The sequence below is a fragment of the Euprymna scolopes genome, chromosome 17 (genome assembly GCF_053919585.1).
Source record: "Euprymna scolopes isolate OS-2025 chromosome 17, ASM5391958v1, whole genome shotgun sequence".
NCBI lineage: Eukaryota > Metazoa > Mollusca > Cephalopoda > Sepiida > Sepiolidae > Euprymna > Euprymna scolopes.
In genome coordinates, this window is record NC_136498.1 from 49,953,017 (window position 1) to 49,975,276 (window position 22,260).

At 35.5% G+C, this 22,260-nt stretch overlaps 1 non-coding gene across 1 annotated transcript; it reads right to left on the bottom strand.

Moving 5' to 3' along the window:
* Nucleotides 1-21,472: 21,472 nt before the first annotated feature.
* Nucleotides 21,473-21,544, bottom strand: Trnaw-cca (transfer RNA tryptophan (anticodon CCA)). Its single transcript has one exon. It is a non-coding gene; the product is annotated as a tRNA-Trp (tRNA).
* Between the last annotated feature and the right edge of the window lie 716 nt (nucleotides 21,545-22,260).

Consider the following 22,260-nt stretch of genomic DNA (forward strand, 5'->3'; position numbering starts at 1 on the left):
CTGTTTCTTGTATATTGCAAGGGACAACTCCCGGGGTTTTAGTTAGAAAGAAGTAATTAGGGTCGAATATAATTATTATTAAAGGAGAATAACGGAATCGAACTCAGTATCAAACGTTTAAATGAATACATATTGTCATTTAGATTCGATTCCAGGTGTGCAGTGAAATTATCCATTGTAGTTAGAACAAAATATAAAAACAATGTTAGGGCAAGACACGTGTTGGAAGCATAGGCACTATCCACGTGTAATAAATGCTCATGTTTTCCATGTTTTGACGTTAGTAATAAATGTAGATCCAATATATAAATATATTATGTCAAGGTTCGAAAACAGTTTGACAGTTGAGAGAGGAGAGCCAGAGCAGTCAGAGTTCAGTTCTAGTTGTGTTGGGGAGAGATTTAGCCTTAGCCGAAGCGAAGGGAAAGGAGGAGAAGACACAATGTAGAAATCTAAAACGGCATCGGATTCTCATCATTCTCATCACCAGCTGAAAAAATGTCTTCATATTGTTATGTAAGCTTTTGTCTTCGTTTATAATCAACCGCAAGGTAATGTGTTTAGTCTTCATTATACTGTATAATGAACGTTATATGAAACTCTTTAATAATGTATCTTCCCTACATGTTTAAAGAACTGTTATTAACACTCGTCTCTTCACATCCCTTCTATTATAAATATGAATTCCCTAAGTAATTGTGTCGTCGTCGTTGCTGTGTAACCTGCTATAAACGTCTCGTTCCATTTATGACCCCCCCTCCGTACAACAAGTTAATGCCTGTATCGGATGGAAGAGGGGGTAGTCCTCAAGTATTATAATTCAGAAATTGAAATGCATTCCCTCGTTTTATTTTTTGTTCGTCCATTACGTGAAGTTTGGGGGCGAAAGCAAAACTGTGCACAGTGGCCAACTTTTTCGCTTTTACTGCGCAGATGAAAATGTGGCAAATCTTTTTTTGCACGTTTGTTGTGACTTTGTAATTCATATAAGAGATCGACAACAGCGACTGATGATTGTCACTGCCATAGATTACAAGGAATTAAGATTTCAGGGTGAAGTCTGTGGTTTGAACGATTTTCCGCCAATTCAACACGCAAATAGGCGATACATTCGGCGTCATATCAGTTCACGGTCATTCAACTTCTCTCACTCTCTCCTCTCTCTTTCTCTCTCTCTCTCTCTCTTTCTCTCTCTCTCTCTCTCTCTCTCTCTCTCTATATATATATATATATATATATATGTGTGTGTGTGTGTGTGTGTGTGTATAGACAGAGAGGGGTGCAGGGTGGTTTTTAGAAGCGATGAACTTCAATTCTATTTCTTTAGGTGCGATTTGTCAGTGTTGATTATTGTTAGTTCAGCTTGGTTTGGCAATTCATCATGAAGAATCTGAGATTCAATTTGCTGATAGAAACATTTGATGCACGAATAATTTCACGGAGTAAACCTGTCAATTGGCCAACTCCTTCGTGCGGTTTAACCCTATTATTTGAGAATATATAAAGTACCATGTCTACGTTAATAAACTAAACACAATAGACCATTTGGAAGACACTATCCGAAGTGTTATTGCTGAAATACAACAGAATTTAGTGCGTAGACATTGTGAAAATTGAACCTCTTGATTACGTCATATATACGCGAGCTACGAGGCCAAATGTCTGAAATTGTATTTAAATTATAAAAGTAAAAACCACATATTTGTATAAAAAATATTTTTTTATGTGATTTTTTTCATTTAACGTTGGCTATCTCTAAAAAACACTATATATATATATGCATATATATATATATATATATATATATATATATATATATATATATATATATATATATATATATTGTAATTAGGAGGGGAAGACTTTTATGATTCATGATTAAAAGTAAATTTGTATATATATAAATATATATATATATATTCTTTTAATTTTCTCTCCAAAAAGGGGTAAAGGGGGGGGGGAACAGGAGAGGAAAGAAAGAGGAATGGGGAGCCAGCTGACCGGTTTCGACCCTCGCTTCTCAAAGCTGTATCTAGGGAATTTTTAAAACAAAGAATGAAAAAGCGATTAAAATTGCGTTTTATTCAATTTACGGGGAGAGAAAAAAGTGGGAAAACGATTAAAATAAAACAGCGTTATGGTCGAATACCCTAGAGATTAATCACGTTCAAATCCAGGAGGCATTCTTTTTGCTTGCAAGGGGAAGGTTTTCTAAGTCGAACGTGAATAGTCTCCAATATCTTAAGGTGATATGGTGAATGAACACGACTCAGAATAGAAAAAGAGTTCGTGCTAAAGTTCGTTGCACAAGACGGATTTTTAAGTAAATGATCATCAATTGAGGACCCGTATGTGTTAGTAACAACGTCCGTTGCCCGGTAGGTTCCATTCCTAATTTTACTTGGTACATGTTGTTGGATTCTTCCATCTAATCTTAATGTCGTTCGACCCAAGTAGTTGGCACCGCAACCACATTCAAAATTGTAAATGACGTTACTATTATGGTGGAAGGGTAGAACGTCTTTTCATGAAGATGGTAATAAGGTTCTCGTAGAGAACACAACACGCACAATGTACAGCAAAATAACATCCATGAACTGCTGAACTTATTTGTTTGGCAAATTTCTCACTTACTGTACCCAACCAAGGCAAACGAAGATAAATTGGACATTTGGCTACTATATTCTCTATAATTCGAGAGAATTCAGCCAATTTCTTTGGAATAACTGACCTAATCACATCTAGTGGATACCCGTTTTTGGATAAAGTATCCGTAATTGTTTCCAATACCTCATCTAATTTTAACTTGGAACAAATATAAAAGCACGATGTGTTAGGGTCACAATTATATTTATCTTACGTTTTTTAGGGCAAAATGAATACCAACGAGTGTACAAACCTGTAAATGTTGGTTTGCGGTATATAGATGTATGGGAACTAGATGGCGTTTTTGTTTCCCATACATCAAGGAAAGCTATGGATGAATTGCACTCTCCCTCATAGGTGTACTTTAACGCGGATGCATTCCATTGAGTAAGGAGAAAAAGGTGTTTGCTTACGTTTGGTTATTAAATAAACAGAATGTGTCGTCAACATATCGGAAGTACACTAATAGTTTTATGGATCCAGATAGAAAGCGCTCTTCATAGAATCCCACAAAAATATTCGCATATATATATATCTGTGTATGTATGTATGTATGTATGTATGTATGTATCTATCTATCTATCTATCTATCTATCTATATATATATATATATATATATATATATATATATATATATATATATATATATATATACATATAAGAGAAAGAAAATTAAAACTGTAAGTTGAACTTTACAATCAAAATTTAATTTTCGACTGAATACTCCAAAAAACAGTTTACAAAGTCCTTATTCCGCGGAGTTTCAATCAATGCTATTCTTATTATTCTTCTCACTAGAGGACATAAAGAAACCAGCAAATTATATTTGTAGCAATGCTAGAATTTGCTAATTAATATATATATATATATATATATATATATATATATATATATATATATACATAAAGGAACGAACCGAGTTATGTGTTTATCAACGTTTTGTCTTTATTTTGAGACTTTTTCTGGATAAATAAAGACGAAATGTTGATGAATATATAACTCGGTGTGTTCCTTTTTATTTCTCTTTTTCGTAGGAAAACTATTTTCATTATTCTCATCATATATATATATATATATATATATATATATATATATATATATATATATTAACATAAGCAATAAAATTTCGCTACAAATTCATTAATTTAAATCGGACCTAACTTTGTATGAGTAATATTGCCTGAAGTCGTATCTAGTTACCTGTAATTAGTTGACCGACACTTGCCCATAAATTAAATCGGGATATTAATGCTTATTTAAAACAAATAAATAGCATATCTTGCCTTACTTTGGTATTAAGCACTTACATTGCATTAATCTCGTTAAAACTTCAGTAGTTGCTTTACCTCTGGAAAACATTAAACTAAAATTATGTGTGTGTGTGTATAGTCTGTTGATTATACAAGCGTTATTGGTTACATATGTGCATACATGTTTCAGTGGGATCCCAATTAAAAAAAAAACACTTCAAGGGCGTTGCATGTAGAAAACTAATCTATACAACCGTTATACATACATAAGTATATATATATATATATATATATATATATATATATATATATATATATATATATATATATATATATACTAGCATGAAGAACCGAAATTGCCCGAGAAGGAATGCTGCCTAAGGAATGTTTCACACTCCCATATTTTTATTGGCCTCGAACATCGGTGAAATCGCCCATTTATCAATCAAATCGATTGATTACATGTTACAGTTGGGGAGGCAACACATTGCACTGGGAAAAGTCTGTACATTCCTCCCCGCAGTGACTTAGCATACAATACATTATAATGTGCATTCCATTGTAGAGAATCTACTGTTTATTTTATAAAATTATTCCTATATATAAGGGCCTAAATTAAAGGTTAAAATGAAAGTCAATACACTGATCAAACTGTGCTTTAAACAGAACCATTAATTTCGAACGCTCTCTTGTCATATCAAGAACTAGTCTTGATTTTATATGCTGGGCCTTTTTGCTTGTGTGGTAATAAAGCTTTTCAAATACACTTATGATTGTAGACTATAAGGTGTTAATTTCGGTAAACGTCGCCTGCTACTTCTTTCATCGATTTTTTTTCGATTATTGATTATCGATACTTATTCCGATACCAAATCTATTTAAGAACACTGTCATATACCTTCGTGGGAAATTTCATAAAAAATCATCCCCAGCTATTTCGGAGTCCACAGGGAGCGAACTTGTACACACAGAGAAAGTTCCTTTTATATAATAGTACAGATATTGATTTTCTTTTTTCTTTTTTCATATCCTTCAAACACGGTATTGTTTGTATGAATATATGGTTAAGTGGTAGTTTTAGTCATTTGGAACTGCTTTTTTCGCCCAAATTTCAAACAATTACTACAGTTTATAGATCACCTTTTCAGTTATATTGTGAAAAAATATTTTTCAATTTTTGTTCAGTAAAACAAAAGTTATGATGTATTTTCTGGTGTTCAAAATTGTCAAAATACGTAAGGCCGTGAGCGATGCTTTTTATGACTGGCTTCCATAGCGACATCGTCGCTTCAGCGCCTACTATCGCGAAAAGAGAAGTAACTCGTGAAACAGACAGAATGAAAGCATGAAAGGGAAATAATTAGGATATTTTATTGAAAGCAGACGAGTGTCGTACATTGTTATTGCGCATGTGTTTATGGAAAAAAAAAGACTGGAATTTAACAAAGAACAATGTGAATTTATTGGAAATCTGAAAAATCATGGATTACAATAGAAAAATGCGAGCATGAAAAGTAATATGGTTAAGCTTAAACAATGGAGAGTAAACGACTAGTTATTAAAATTGAAAAAGAAAAGGACAAGATATTATAGTAAAAAATATAATAAATTTATAACTTAAAATATTGTAGCATTAAGAATTAATTATATAATGTTATAGATTGAATTTTTTTTTAAATCTTAATGCTGCAGTATTTTAAGTTAAAAATTTATAATTTTTTATAATATCTTGTCCTTTTCTTTTTCAGTTTTAACAACTAGCCCTTTATTTTTCCATGTTTAATATTAACCATATTACTTTTCATGCTCGCATTTTTCTATTGTAATTCATATATACAAAATTTAAAAGTAACTATGGCAACATGCGGATTTTTTCGTTTTTGTCAACAAGTAATGGAAAATTAATTTTCAATGAAAGTTGATTTCCCACAATACTAACTCTTAGCTAACCGTAACTCTACCTAACACTAACCCTAGACTATCTTAAATAATAAATTCACTACACTAACTTTTCCTTCAATAGAGGATTTATTACTATAAAGGATGGCATCGAACGAGCATTTACTTCGGTAAAAATATCGCTTAGCGAGCTTTAAAACGGAAAACACCCTATAGTTTCTTTTCTTTTAATCATGCCGGAAATGGTAAGGACGACTTTTTAAGGGGGGGGGGTATTTTGAACTTACGGGATGCATTTTACAAGAGTGCCCGGTAAAATTGAAGAAACTAGAGTGCAAGTTCAGATTGGCACTCATAGCGATAAACAAAAGTGAAAGAACGAAGATATCATATTCCAAAAATTACGTAAATTAATCAAGTAGTTTTTTTTTAACAAAGATTATCAAAATGTACGATTTTAGCGATATTACAACTAAACTACTTTGAACCTAAGACTTATTTTTCACCCTCACCATCTCCATTTGATTTGTCTCCCTTTATTTATTTTCATCGGAGTCAGTAATGGCCGAAAGAACACTACGAGTCGCCTAGTCGTAAATTTTAATTTACTTTAATATAAAAAAAAGTACTTGATCAAATTACGTGATTTTTGGAATATTTTTTCTTCATTCTGTGACTAGTACGTACACCATACAGACATTTGTGTGTGTGAGTGTTTTTTTTTTAATTTTTAAATGCCGCCATAAGTGCAAATCTGAACTTGCACCGAAACTAACGCTAAGTAAATGAAGATTTGAAGTATAATAAAAATAAAACATAAGAATAATCGCTTAGTAAGTATTTTCTGCACGAACCATCACAAGAATTTATAGATGAGGAAGGCTCTGTAGATTGGTTGATCACTAGAGAAAAATAATGGCTGCCCAAGATCAAAGTTCGATGACCAATATTTTAAAAAGAGAAGTAATATCAACAATGACAATTTACCAAACTGGGTGGAACGATAAAATTATCGCCCTAAACAAAACAACACTACAGCTTTATTTTAAAACTTTTATTGAAAAAATCAAATTAAGTAACTTTATTATGGAGTAGAGCTGACAGCTATTCGATGTAGCCGCCTTCAGCCTCACTCACCGCCTCGATACGGATCCGGAACTGGGAGCATGTCTATTTCACAAGTGCTGACGGGAGCTCAGCGAATATTCGGCGGATGGTGGTGATCAGGCTGGCTTTGGTGTTGTGGGAGGTCATGTTGGTGATGTTATCGACGTATGACGAAACGAAGTTCAGGCCGCGGAAAGAGGTTGCTAATGAGTGCAAGGTACACAGTTGTACCACTCCTGAAGACAAAAAGCACTCTTTCAGCACATCCAGGAACACTTTGGTGTTGATTTTCAAGCCGACTTCAAAGATGTTAGGTGGCATGATGTGGTTCTGATTTGAAACCACACCAAAGATCAGAACCGTAGCCGGAAACTGTTTTCATCACTCTGGGCACGTCCCTGTTTTTCACGTCAATCCAGCAATGCATTTTGAGGGTGCTGGCAATGGTCCTTTTGTCATAACTTAGGTCGGTAGAGAGCATGAGTCGTATAGCGGCTCATCTCCAATCTCGCGCATTGAACATTCTGTCACTTTTAGACATGATAGAAGCTCCTATCACTTTTATGGTTTGTACACAACTGGGCACTAGTAGATGGCCGACAACAAAAAAGAAAACCGGTTTTCATCAAACGGAAATGGAATCATGTCGTATTTTCAAGGGCGAAAATTTTATCGTTCCAACCTTGGTTATGCAAAATTTCGGAAAATATGAACTCCGAATTACGCAGTTTTGTATCTGCTTATTCCAATATTGTTTCCTAAGGTAATGCACTGGATAAAGCAGAGAAGCCTAGAGCAGTAGCCCTAGATACACCTAAAGGCTTGGACAGGGTATGGCACGATGATCTTCTCAAGAAAATCAAATCCTATGACATTACTGGACGAATATTTAACATAATTAAATCCTTCTTAAATAAGAGAAGAGTCCATGAATCCAAGAATCCTTGATGGTCGTGCGTTAAAACAATATAATATAAATGCGGGTGTACGTTAGATCTTTATTATTCCTAATATTAATAAATAACCTCCCTGATAAAATTGTCTCTGAGATGGGTATATTTGCTGATGATACCTCGCTCTATAACAGGCATAAGGGGGAAAACGAATGAACATGTATCCAAGGCAATAACAGAAAGTAAACCTCCAGTCCGTAATGAAATGAGGACAAAAACGGATGGTAACATTCAATACTGCTAAGACTAAGCTTCTTTCCTTTAATAATTACAAGAAATCTTCTCAACCACTAATAGCCATGGCTGATGATACATTATCAGAAAATACCTTGTTCAAACTCCTCAGCTTACGATTCACGGGGAACAGATAGATTGAGGGCATTGCCAAGGCTGCTGCAAAGAAGGTGGGCTCTTTACCGTGCTAGCAAGTTATTTACACTTGAGAGTACCCTGTACTTCTACAAGACCACCATTCGCCCATGTATTTTGAGCTGGTGCATCTGCTACTAGTCTGTCCCTCTTAGACAACGTTCTAAAGTGGATCGCCAACCTTATAGGTCCTGTACTATCAGCTAGGCTTCAGCCGTTGTCCCATCGACGAAATGTTGCACCCCTCTGTCTGCTCTACAAGTATTTTAATGGTGGATGCTCTGACGAACTACAAGCCCTTGTGCCCCGCTCAACGGAAATACACCGACAAACGCGACAAGCAGCAAAATCGCACCCCTACACAGTAGAAATCCTTACATGTAAGAAAGCCTTCTATTCTCATAGTTTCTTCCCTAGGACTGCTAGACTTTAGAATTCACTTCCGAGTCTCTGCTTCACTGACCGTGCTGACATGCAGAAGTTTAAGTGTAATTTAAACAAAGATCTTGCTGCTCAACTCTCTACATAGTACCCCTACAAATTATGTCTCATATAGTAGCCCCTACATCAAAGTGGCAGGGTGCCTTGCTTGGAGTGAAAATGCAATAAAGATATTACAAAATAGAGAACGGTTTAACTAGCTAAAAACGGGGTCGCTTGACTGTGATCAGGAAATGTTTACAATGGTTGCCTAAGATCAAGGCTTGATTACTAATACTTTTAAGAAGATAGATGATCTCAGCAATGATAAAAACGCAGGGTTAGCCACACAAAAGTAGAGGGCTTGAAACACCTGACATCCAGTTATAAGGTTCTGCTGGGGATGGCTACTATACAATGCGGTACAATGGAGATGTAAATATCTCCACTGGATTATCTGTAACAAAGTTGTATATCAAGTGTATCAGCGACCCTTAAGAATACATACTAGAAGGAACATTTGGAAACAAGTCATATGCCATCCGTTCTAACTATGCAATCCCTACAACTATGTACCTAGAAAATTGTTGTAGACCCGTGCTAGGGGTCACAAATGAAAGAAACAACAAGTAGTGTAAAGTGTATAAAATATAATAATGGCACGAGAGAAACGTGTTCGTAGCATGCGGTTAAACATGTTATGAATGTCTCCATTTAGTCTCTGAACCCCGTGGTATTCATAGGACTGGTTGATTCCACTTACTTCTCAAATAAGGGTAATTTCTACCCCACAACAAAAATGGATCTGTTAATTCTGACATAGTGATCTGGAATAAGAAAGGAAAAAGAAGCAACCTTAGTAGAAGTTAGTCTACGTAATTATGCTGATTAACACAAGGGAAGATAATCAAATACTTACGTACAACATGAAAAGAACATGAAATAATTAGAAAAATGTCTCCACTATCTTTCTGTAATTATTTTCACTAATCCTCCTTTGAATGTAAAGTTGATATTTGAAATACATGTTTAATTTTATTTATTATTATAATTATTTGCTTATAATTTAGATAGTTTAATAAATATTGTTATTCATTATTTTTTTTTATTTTTAATATCATTTTTTTGCTTCTTTTATTATGTAGAGCTTTATTTAATCTTGATAGATCGTTTCTAATTTAAAGATAGTAGTTGTCCTCATCTTTGTAATTATATACAAACACACACACACACACACATATATATATATATATATATATATATATATATATATAAGAGCAAATAGTTAATAAATGCTCTTATTATAAGCTCTATCTCCTATTTGGTTTTATCGAGCTTTTACATCTGGTTGAGATTATTTTATAAATATTAATTCTTCAATATTTATAATATACTTTAGTTTTACCATCTTGAATAATTTTGGTAAATTTAATTGTAATTTTATTTTTTTTTTATAAACATATGTGTGTGTGTATATATATATATATATATATATATATATATATATATATGTGTGTGACTGTGTATATATATATATATACATGTATATATATATATACACACACACAGTCACACACATATATCTATATATATACACTCACATATATATATGTGTGGTGGGTGTAAAGAATAAATATTGTTTAATATTCCCTTCCTGCTGCCTGCTTCCCTGGCTGTACTGATATGCAGAAGTTTAAATGTAACGTAAACAAATATCTTAGTAATTGTCTGCGTTTTTGAGATGAGATGTTTTCATTTATTGAGATTGTCGGACTGACTTCCTCATCTTGGTTGTTATTGTCACAACGTTTCGGCCGTTTTGCGCTCCGGCTTTCATCAGGTGTTTTGTATCGAACTGGGAAACCGTTTGTTAGGAGTCTCGAACCCAACCCTTTATTATTATTACGGGGGTACCATGTTCGGACTCCAGCTAGGTTCTGGGACATAGTTGCTGATTCTCTGTTTTGAATGTTACTTTTTCACTGCCTTCGTTCAGGATTGAACTCAGCACCTTTGGGTAACTGTAAACTTTGATACAACGTCTACGACCACTCGGCCATATGTCACTAGTTGATTCTTAGTTGGTTTTTGTTAATGTTAAACCTATGTTGTTATTCAAGGTTTTCTCTCTCTATCAGAGGTGTCCAAATTGCATTCAGCTCTATGTTTGGTTTGCTCAGTAGGTTATTATGTCCAAGCATGTGAGCTGTTTCTTTAAGTTTTCTCACTTTCCAGTGGGTCTCTCTGTTTATTATTTTTACTTCATCCCATAGGGGGCGATGGTGCCCCCTCTCCATCCACACATGGTTGGCTATACCCGATTTTTCCGTCTCCCCTTTAGTTACCGCTTTTCGGTGTTCTTCCACCCTTACTTTACGTGGGCGGCATGTTTCACCCTTGTAAACCTTTCTGCAACTGCATGGGATGGAGTATATGCAATTCTTGGTCATATTCTCCTCCATGCGGGACTTCACTCGTACCAGGTGTCGTCTGAGTGTTGACTCGCTCTTGAATACCGTCCTGATGTTGTAGGGGGCACATATTCTCTGAATCTTTTCGGAGATGCCTCGTATGTATGGTAGGCAGACCGTTGGAGGTTTTTGGGTTTCATTCTCCTCTCTTATACTATTAACACGTCTGGTGGATAGTATGCTTTTATTTTTTTTTTTTTTTTTACAAAGGCATCACCACATTATCAAGGCCCAGAGGCCACTCAAGGATAAGGGTTAAAGAGTGTACAGTAGAAATTGGTCAATATAGTAATCATTAGTAATGAAAATTTGGTAAATTTAATAACTTATATGGAACGGCTCATCAAGAACTTATTTACTTTAGACTTGAACACAACCATATTGTAGTCAGCCGGAAAGCAGGAAAACGGAAGACAATTCCACAGGCGTGCAGTTCTAAGAAAGAAGCTTTGTTCATGGAATCTACGTTTAGGTTTAGGCACAGATAAAGAGTGGGGGAAATTATTGATAGTGTTTACAGCTAGACGAGTGTTTCTTGTGAAAGTTTGGCGAGGGGGGACCATAGATTGAAGCTCAGTTGAACACTTTCCATGAAAATAACGATACATCAGAGACAAACTCGCAACATCTCTTCTGTGAGATAGAGGTTGCAAGGAGGAGAAAAGGACATCTCCTACGAGGCTACGAAGTCTATTTTGAACTCTATCAAGGCAGGACAAGTCCTTTCTAGCAGCTCCTGCCCAGATGTGGCAACAGTATTCCATCCTTGGACGTACCTGGCTCTTATATAGGTAGAGAATAGCATCAGCAGTGAGATATCTACTGGATCGATAGAAAGATCCCACCATTTTTCCAGCGGCCTTGGCAACAGATTTGATATACGTGTTCCATTTAAGATCAGGAGTAATGGTCAAGCCCAGAAGCTTGTCAAAACTTGAGGCCTCCTGAAGACGAGAGCCATTCATTTCAATTGATGACAAATGTGAATTAGAATGTTGATGATGTAAAGAGAGAAGCTTGGTTTTAGATGCATTAAAAGTAACCAGCCACTCCTTTCCCCATTGTACTACGTGCTCAAGATCAGAGGAGAGAGAATTGGAGAGAACTTGGTCGTTTACTGTCTTAGAAGTGGTACCATAAATGGTAGTGTCGTCAGCATAAATGTCTACAAATGATGTAAGGATATGATTTGGAAGATCATTAATGTAGATCAGGAAAAGAGTTGGGCCCAGGATGGATCCCTGAGGGACACCGGCATTAATACTGTGAGCTTCTGATTTTTGCCCCTCAACTACTACTCTTATGAACCTATCAGAAAGAAATGATTTAATAATTGAGAAGACTTTTCCAGCTATACCATAGCTAGCGATCTTATGAAGTAAACCTTTATGCCATACCCTATCAAAGGCTTTAGATATGTCAAGAGCAATTGCCCTAGAAAGATTGCCACCGTCGAGAGATTTGCTAATCTTATGCGATATAACTGTAAGGACATCTGCTGTAGATCTAGCAGAACGGAAACCATATTGAGTGTCACTAAGAAGGTTATTTTTGTTGAGATGTTTGATTACTTCTGTATTTAACACAGATTCTAGCAACTTACTCATGACGCACAGGAGACTTATTGGCCTGTACCGAGAGGGGGATGAGCGATCACCTGAATTCTTAAATACAGGGCATACTGATGAGATTTTCCAGGGAGATGTGAAACTATTCTCCTTAAGACAACGTTTAAACAGTTTTGTAAGTATGGGCGCTAATTCAGGTTGAAGTTTTTTGAGTACTATAATTGGAATACCGTCAGGGCCAGTTGCTTTACTGGAATCAAGGTTTTTGATTAGCTTGGCAACATCACGTACAGATATACGTATATCACATAGCGTGTTTTCTGATACAGGAGGAAATATTGGAGGTTGGCGGTCTTGGTCGCAAAGGGTAGAATTAGCTGCAAAGTTCTTGACAAAGAGTTTGGCTTTGTCTGATGCTGACGAGACTACCTCAGGTCCATTGATAATAGTTGGGATGGAGCACACGCTTCTATTCAGGATTCTGTTTGCTATTTGCCAAAACTGGTGGGAACCAAGCCTCTGCTCAGCTACTTTGGACTTAACAGATTGAGCATACAACACTCTTGCGTTCCTTATTACTTTCTTACAATGGTTGCTGGCAGTCTTGAAAACGGCTTTAGTTTCCATACATCTATTACGTTTGAAGCAGTGGAAAAAGTGATTTCTGTGCGCAATGGCAGCAGCACATTCAGGAGAGAACCATGGCTGGCTGTTAGGTTTTTGCTGAAACTTTTTAGAGGGTATGAAATGGTCAATACCTACAATTAACCATTCAGTTAGGTCTAATACTATAGAGGACACATCCTTTTTAAACATGGAATGCAGAGGTAGATCAGATATAAATGTACGGAAGCTATCCCAGTCAGCCTTAGTGTATCGATATACTGTACGATGAAGAGGTACGTCTGGGGACTTATTACATTTCATTTTTATCTTAATTGATACAACAGAGTGGTCGGAAGATCCAAGAGGCGACAGAACAGAAACTGAACATAGTTCAGGGCAAGTTGTGAGAAAAAGGTCTAGTAGGCTCGCATACTGGCCGTCATTATCGGGCACACGGGTAGGTTCCTGAACAATCTGAGTGAGGTCATAGGCAATGGAGAAATCATGACAGAACCTCCCCTCATCATCGGTCTTGTTTGAGTGGGTCAACCATTCGACGTTGTGAACATTGAAGTCTCCACATACGTGAATGTTAGCTGAAGGATAAGTAGAAAGGACTTGGTTATCGGGGTAGTTGTTACGACGGACGGTATTCTTCAACCCGACCATTTCTTGGTGATATGTAATGGTGTCGCTACTTATTGTCTCTGCTCGATGTTGTAGGAGCGTGCGATTCCATGTTTGATACTGTACGGGTGATGGGAGTTGAAGTTAAGGTATTGTCCGGTGAAGGTAGGCTTGCGATATACGGATGTCTTAAACCCATGCTCTGTGCGTGATATAAGTATATCAAGGAAGGCCAGTTGGTTATCTTTGTCTTTCTCCATTGTGAACTATATCGATGGTCTTATTGAGTTCACATGGTCTAGGAGAGCCTGGATGTCTTCCTGATGGGGCCAGAGTATGAAGGTGTCATCAACGTATCTTAGCCACATGGTTGGCTTTAAGGGAGCTGAACCTAAGGCCATGTCTTCGAAGTATTCCATGTATATGTTCGCCATCATACAAAACACCTGATGAAGGCCGGAGGGCAAAACGGCCGAAACGTTGTGACGATAACACCCAAGATGAGGAAGTCAGTCCGACAATCTCAATCAACAAATATCTTGTTAATCTTTCCCAGACATGACCCCAAATAGAGGCCCCTTACGTCCAAGTGGCGATATGCTTTGTAAGGGATGAACATAAGTAAAAAAGAAAAAAGAAAAGAATAATCAAGCCCTTTTAAGAATACTTAAGGATTGGCCCTGCCTCCTGCAACCAACTAGAGGTTATACTTATAATGTTCTAATTTTTAGCCTCGCAGAAAAGATGTCTTAGATGTCTTCATAGCTCAGGTATTAACGTTAGAGGAAAAAGTAAATCGTAAGCTAAATTTCTTGGTTTCGATTCTCGGTGGTGGCGCCCGAGTCAATTTTTTTTTTATTAATTTTTAAATAATTACTATATATTGGGTTCAATATAATATAATAATAAATACGAAATCTGCATTAATCAAAATATCATATTTAAGTGTATTTTACGACCGGGCAATGCCGGGCGGCCTGCTAGTATATTCATGCTTGCGTATATATATTTTTTTAAAAATTAGCCTATCACACCTCTATGTCAGTTTTTAATCTAAAGATATGAAATCTAATATATAAGGTATTTGAAACCATACGAAAATTTATATTTGGGTTTTAGCCCAGGAAATCGGTACAAAAGTGTGTAAATTAAAAAAAAAGAAGAAAAAAAGGAATTTGCCAGGTTAAGGTAGAACGATGATATTCCGGCATGTAGAGCAAACATGTCTTCGTAGCTGTTTCGATTCTCAGGTGTGGTGCAAGAGTCATTTTTTTTTAATTTTTAAATCATTACTATATATAGAGTTGAGTATAATATAATAATACATTCAAAATCTGCATTAATCAAAATATCATATTTAAGTGTATTTTACGACCGGGCAATGCCGGGCGGTCTGCTAGTATATATATATATATATATATATATATATATATATATATATATATATATATATATATATATATAGTTTTTATTTTTGACCACACTACTACATATTAGGTTCATTATAATAATCCATAGAGAATTGCCTCCCTAACAATAAATACGTAATCTGCATGGCTTAAAATATCATATTTAAGTGTATTTTTTTAACGATTCACGCTGGGTGGCATGTTAGTATAGTAGTAAAAGCAGCATATATTTGTGCTGGTGTCACTGTGTGTTTGCGTGTGTCTGTATCTCTGTTTGTGTATGCGTTAGCATTTTTGTGTAAGTGTTTTTACTTTTTTAATTTTTTTTTTATTTCTATTATATGCTAAATCAATTATTTTCTCATTAAAATCTGTGTGTTCCTTCTGTATTAACTGAAAAAAAAAATTGTTGCATAGGTGAAAGACTAATTTATTCCTCCCCCGCAAATCACACGTTCTTTCGTAAAAACAGTTAAACAATTCTTTCTTATATATATTGTTTACTTGGAATTCCTCATTGAGAGTAGTATTATTTATTAATTTATTTATTTATTGCGGACTATTATCCTCATCTTTCTTAGATTTCGTTTCTCGACGTTTCGGCAAACTATTCCTTTGGCCTTATTCGGGTGGTAACCGCAACGGGATAGGAACTCCGAATCTCCCAACTGCTTTCTCAGCAATTACTGCCATCCATAGTTGTTGACGTCTCACCACGTTTTGGCCAAGTTAGCATCCGGGCGGCTTTGGGTAGGATTGAAACCGTTATCTTCAGACAATTATCACCTGGAACCGTAGAGATTCAACGTTTCTATCAACTGCGCCACGGGCCCCGAGAGGCTAGCAAGGTTGAATTTTTAGTCTTATAAATTCATGTTTATTTGTTATCTTATCTTCCATGGTCGGGTCCGTACCGAATGGTATATATATTATTATATAAGATAAGTTGGCCGAAACGTCGTGAAAAAACAACAGCGACTAAAAAGGTGAGGATAATTGTCCGCAATAAAAATAAATTCATATAAAGGTTTCATGTTCACTGACAATAATTAGTGTGGCTTATATACGTGTATAATACATTCACCGTCGTATAATTAATATTATTAGCTGGATAATAAAGGAACATTTATATGCAAATTAATAATTGTATCAATTGGAATGAACAAATTCTTCTAAAGACATGACTCGAATAGAACTACTTAACTGCAGTGCCATTTCATAGGGGTATCACGCCTACAGACAGTTCCCTGCCCGTACATGATTTATCCCTTCTACAAGCAGTTCATAGAAGAAATCTTTTTTTCCAAGTAAGACATATTCTTCGCCATAGTTTCGATAGGTCAACAAACCTGACACGGAGAGGAAATCTATTGCCCTCTTACTCTTGAGTTTGTCGCCTTTGGTCAATAGCAAACACTGTTATTCAAACGTTCCTCATATCAGTATCCTTAAGACGTGTTTCTGCGGGGGCGCTCAAGTATTTCACTTGACAAAGTTTCAATGAATAGCCACGTGGTCATCATGCTCCAGCTTGTATGAAAGGCACAACACGGATGTCTCAAAAAGAAAATAGGTCAAGGTTTCGCTGGGCGTGTAAGTTTTACGGCATATCACCCCTTTAGTAGATATCTAATTTTAAAACCTAACAAAATGCTTGGGTTATTTATTTTACGGCACAACGACCCGCTTGTGTGGTATATGGCATTTAAATAAAATAAATGAAATTATCATCAATAGCCTCTCGATTATATGCGTCAATGAACCGAACCGATTGTCAGCCTACAGTCAAGAAAGACTATGGTAGTACTAACACTGATCAAAGGTATGGACTGCTTATGGAGTGGTTTTGATATAAAAAATTGTTGACATTCAATTTGAAGACGACAAAGTTGCAATTAATAGAGAAATAAATCCCGCGGCGATGTGTTCCAGAGACGGAAGAAAGCTATATCCATAGAAATTCTTCCTAGCGCTGGGCACCCTTTTTTTTACATAGGAATCACCACTTATCAAGGCCCGGAGGCCAGTCGAGGATAAGGGTTAATGGGTATACATTAATCAATGTGATTATAGCGTTGTAAATATAAGTAGTGAGGATTTTGTAAATTGGATTATTAAGGGGACAGTTCATCAAGAACTTGTTTACATTGGACTTGAAGACAATCAGATTGTAGTCAGCTGGAAAGCAGGCAAATGGAAGAAAGTTCCACAGGCGTGCAGTTCTAAGAAAGAATCTTTGTTCATGGAATCTACATTTAGGTTTATGCGCAGATAAAGAGTGTGTGAAATTATTGATAGTGGTTTTGTTTTTCCTGAAAGTTTGGAGAGGGGGAGAAAGAAAGTTACGTTCTGTTATGATAAGAGGACGAGTTCCTGTTGTGAATGGATTATATATATATATATATATATATATATATATATATATATATATATATATATATATATATATATATATGAACAAATGATTAATAAAACATGTTAAAAGACATCTTGAAAAAGAGTTAAAAACATATTTAATTTTAAAAAGGAAGCATAAGATAAGTGGATAGTCCTTAATCCGCGGAGTTTCCAAGAAATACTCTCCTTCTCATCAGAGAACAGGAATTAGCAAAATGCGGGGTCGGATTTTGCATGTAAAAATATTTAATGAAACTACAAGTAAGTCACAGATCTTACTTGGTTAAAAAAAAGTGTGAGGTAAGGGGAATAGGAGGTAAAAGAAAAATGATAAAAAGATTTCACTTATATATATAAAAGTGAAATCTTTTTATCATTTTTCTTTTACCTCCTATTCCCCTTACCTCACCCTTATATATATATATATTTCAATTTCTATAGGTGTTTTAAAATCGATGCGAAATTCACAAGGTGTTTCCATTTTTTTTCTCCAACGCCTGTATGGATAATTTAGAGTTATGCATGATGCACTTCACAGTTCTTTTTTCTTTTCTGTTTCTTTTTCTGTTTTTTTTTTTTTGTTTTGTTTTTTTACCTATCTCGAATTTCTGTCAGTTCATCGCTGTTAGTCTGAGGCATTTGTTTCTCCCTAATCAGGTACTCACGCATGTCATGTCGACAACGCTATAATTACACAACTCCTCATTAATAAGACATAATTCAGAGACGATAAGTAAATTACAAAGCATGCCCAACAAGCTGCTGTACGAATCTGTTACTTAACATGAGAGCGACGAGAACCCAATTACTTTTATGATAATGTGATCCCTACCCACGTACCTACATACGTAACGCAGTTAACTGGTACAAATAAAAATCGTGAATTCATGATTTGAATATATACTTCGTGTTCGTCCAATCCAGATTCAAATTCACGGTTTAAAAGTGAAAATGCAATAAAGTCACGTGATGGTTGGATCATTTGACCTTTCCAGAAAATATCTCACTCCGGATGCAATCCTCTTCCTACCTAACAGCTATTACGTTCTAGGACGAAGCACTATTGCATAATCTGGGAAGGTGCCAATCGGATCATCTTTTTCTGTCTAAACAAGGTGAAAACCGACTTCGGAATCTAGTGAGTGATGCTCTTTTCTCTTCCCTGCCATAGCTTTCTCACAGAAGAGATGTTGCTAAACCTTCTCTATCCTATCATTATTTTCATGGCAGCTACACGATGAGCTTCAGTTTGTGCCAACTTCCCTGTAAAATATTCAAAAATTGGTCCATAATTTCATTTTCCGTCTGTCTGTCTGTCTGTCTGTCTGTCTGTCTCTCTCTCTCTCTCTCTCTCTCTCTCTCTCATATATATATGTATATATGATATATATATGATTTTTAAATTTTAAATTATCAATCACATTACTTAATATTGAATTAGCTCTAGGACATTTAACTATCGAGCTTATTATATATCTAAATTACAACGAGCACTTTCTATTTCCTGTATTGTAATTAAACTAGTAATTTCACTGTTACATTAAAATACACTCAGCTCTTTAGACTATTGTTCTAATCTCCTTTAAATTATATATATATATATATATATGATTACTTAATTTAGCCACATAAATTAATATACGAAAGTATAAATTTATGCGTAAACTTTAAGTATTTACTTCAACAGTGCTCAATACGTAGGTAGAGCTAGGTAGTAAGTTATAAAACATATATGGCAATTAAGCTACACAGAATATCCCGCTTATGCCTGATGAATCCTAGCATGGATGAAACGCGGAATATTCTGTGTAGCTTAATTGCCATGTATATTTTATAACTCACTATACATACATATATATATATATATATATATATATATATATACATAGTCATCTACATACAGTAGTTTCGCTGTTTCATAGCTCATCAGTGCGGCTAGACAGGCAACTGCCTCAAGCCAGGGTCGAAACCCGACCGCCCAAATGATAGTCAAGGCTTCTCACCATTACGCTGTACTGCTGATGATGTGTGGGTAATGAATTAACGATGTTTTGACATCATCCGAATGCCTCCGCTCGATTTGTTTACACAAAGAGCGCCGCTTAATACGCTAATGGCAGTTTGTATATCACTTCCCAATATGCTCAACCCAAAATAGGGAGCATTATTTATATATTAGCAAGCGTAGTCATCACTATTTAACAAAGTGACACTCCATCTTAAACGTCTCCATAGTTCATGCAACATTACTCTGAATTTTTATCACACACTAGAAGGCCACCCAGCGTTACCCGGTTGTAAGATACGTTTAAATATTATATTTTAATGTGTGTATATTCCGTATTTAATATTGTATAGCCAATACTACATTGATTATCATATTTTACCCAATATACAGTAGTGATTTTTAAAGGTAAAATTTAAAAAATATGACTTTGGTGCCATCAGTTAGAATCGAAACCAAATTATACAGCCCTACAATCGTTAAGTTTGAAGATTTTGCTTGAAATGACGTCATGTTAAAATTTGAGACGGTGACATATTATATTGTACCCAATATATAGTAGCGCCGTGTGTCCTTTTTATTTCGCGAAGCCAGCTTGGTCATTTACATACGGCTACTGCTACCAACCCAGTGTCAGCGGCTTTGAGACAACAGCAGTGATTTCGAAAGTTAAAAAAAAATATTACTTGGGTGGCATCAACTAAAATCGAAACCAAAACAACATAGCGTTCCAGTTTTCTAGTCAATTTTTCACACTTAATGTAGTGTGAAAAATTGACTAGAAATGACGTTAAATTAAAGGGACAAATCAATTCAGAGTTTAAGTATCAAAATAGATTATTATTTCTATTTATAATTAATGTCCCTTTTACTACTTGTCTCCTTATTAACAAGTGAAGAATGCATGATCACCCCTATGATGTGAGTGCACAGTGAACGAGACATAAAAAAATTACTAAGTTCAGCATTTGCCTCCCCCTCCCACTTAGCCTTAAAAGTCCCCGGGGGACGTCAAATCCTGGTGAAAATGAACAAACGGTGCAGTTTTAGGCCTTAAAATATGTAAAAAAAAAAAAAAAAAAAAGAAATGACTAAGTCCATCATTCCCCCCCCCATTTAGCTCCAAAAGTCCCCAAGGCCTTAACATATTTAAATTTCAGTTCAGCACCATGCAAACGTGCTAAATAGACATACACAGAAAATTTTGAACCAAATATGGTAAAATAGTTCCAAAAATGGAGTGTTTTTATTAGCTCTAAAAGAGCCCCTGTGGTACACCCAAGAGTTATCGCAAAGTATAGACAAAGAACATTATATAGAAATCAGTTAGTTACAAGTTTTCAGAAAGTTTTATAAAAATCCAAGGCATCAATTTTTTTTAATAAACACAAAAGTGTCAATTTTAGCCATTTTAACCCGAAAGGTACCCCTAGGTGTACAACCGAAGTTTTCCCGGAAAATCCGTTCTGTTACTTTTTACTCATATCATGTTTAATGTTTGTGCAAATTTTCAAAAAATTCTAAGGCGTAGTCATTGAGAAAATTGCGGACAGATGAACGGACAAGGGTGAATTTACAGGTCCACCCTCCGTTTTGTCGGGGGACCAATAACACGAAAATCAATTATAATCAATAAAGCATACGAAAACGAGTTTTCTAAAATATCTTCAGGTTAAATGCATTTATTGTCAATCTTGTCCTCAGATTTTAAAATATCCTTTCACATTACATGAAAAACGTACATGTGACCCCGACGTGATTTGAACACGCAACCTTCTGATCTGGAGTCAGACGCGCTACCGTTGCGCCACAGGGCCAATTACGAGAACTGTTTTAAGATAGCCGTACATATAATTATTCAGTACAAGTTTGCTCTATTTATATCGTTTCTGTGATCATTAGCTTAAAATTCGGTAAGTATAAATCACGTCGAACAACCTGCTGTACAAATGTAAGCTATTTGATTAGAGCATAATAAGAATCTAATTACTTTTATAATTATGTTGCCTCTATGCACGTAGTATGACTAACGTCATGCACTCAAGTGATACGAACGAAAACTAATGCTTAATTTCTAAATAATTTCTATTCTATAACAGACAGTTGCGTCCTAAGATGGAATACTGTTGTGATATTTTGAGAAGTTCCGCTCGGATACCCTTTACTGTCGAGACAGAATACAAAATCGATTTCGTAATCTAGTGGGGTCTGACTGATATTTTCAAGTTCCTAGAGTTTTTTTTTCACATAAAAGATGTGCCTAGCATCTATTTATTGTATCGATATGTTCATGGTAGATGCTCGACTGAGTTCTTATCCCTGATCACTCTTCTAAGACATCACAGGAAGAACTCACTTGTTACAACCACAGCAAAAAAAAAAAAAGTTATTTTCTCTCTCTTAACTAAAAACCAAACGAAACTTACATGGACAAAGTTTCTTTCCCAGTAAATCTGATATGTGGAACAATACACCAGGAAACTGCTTCCCAACCGACTATGGCATGATCGTCTTCAAGTCTAAGGCAAACAAA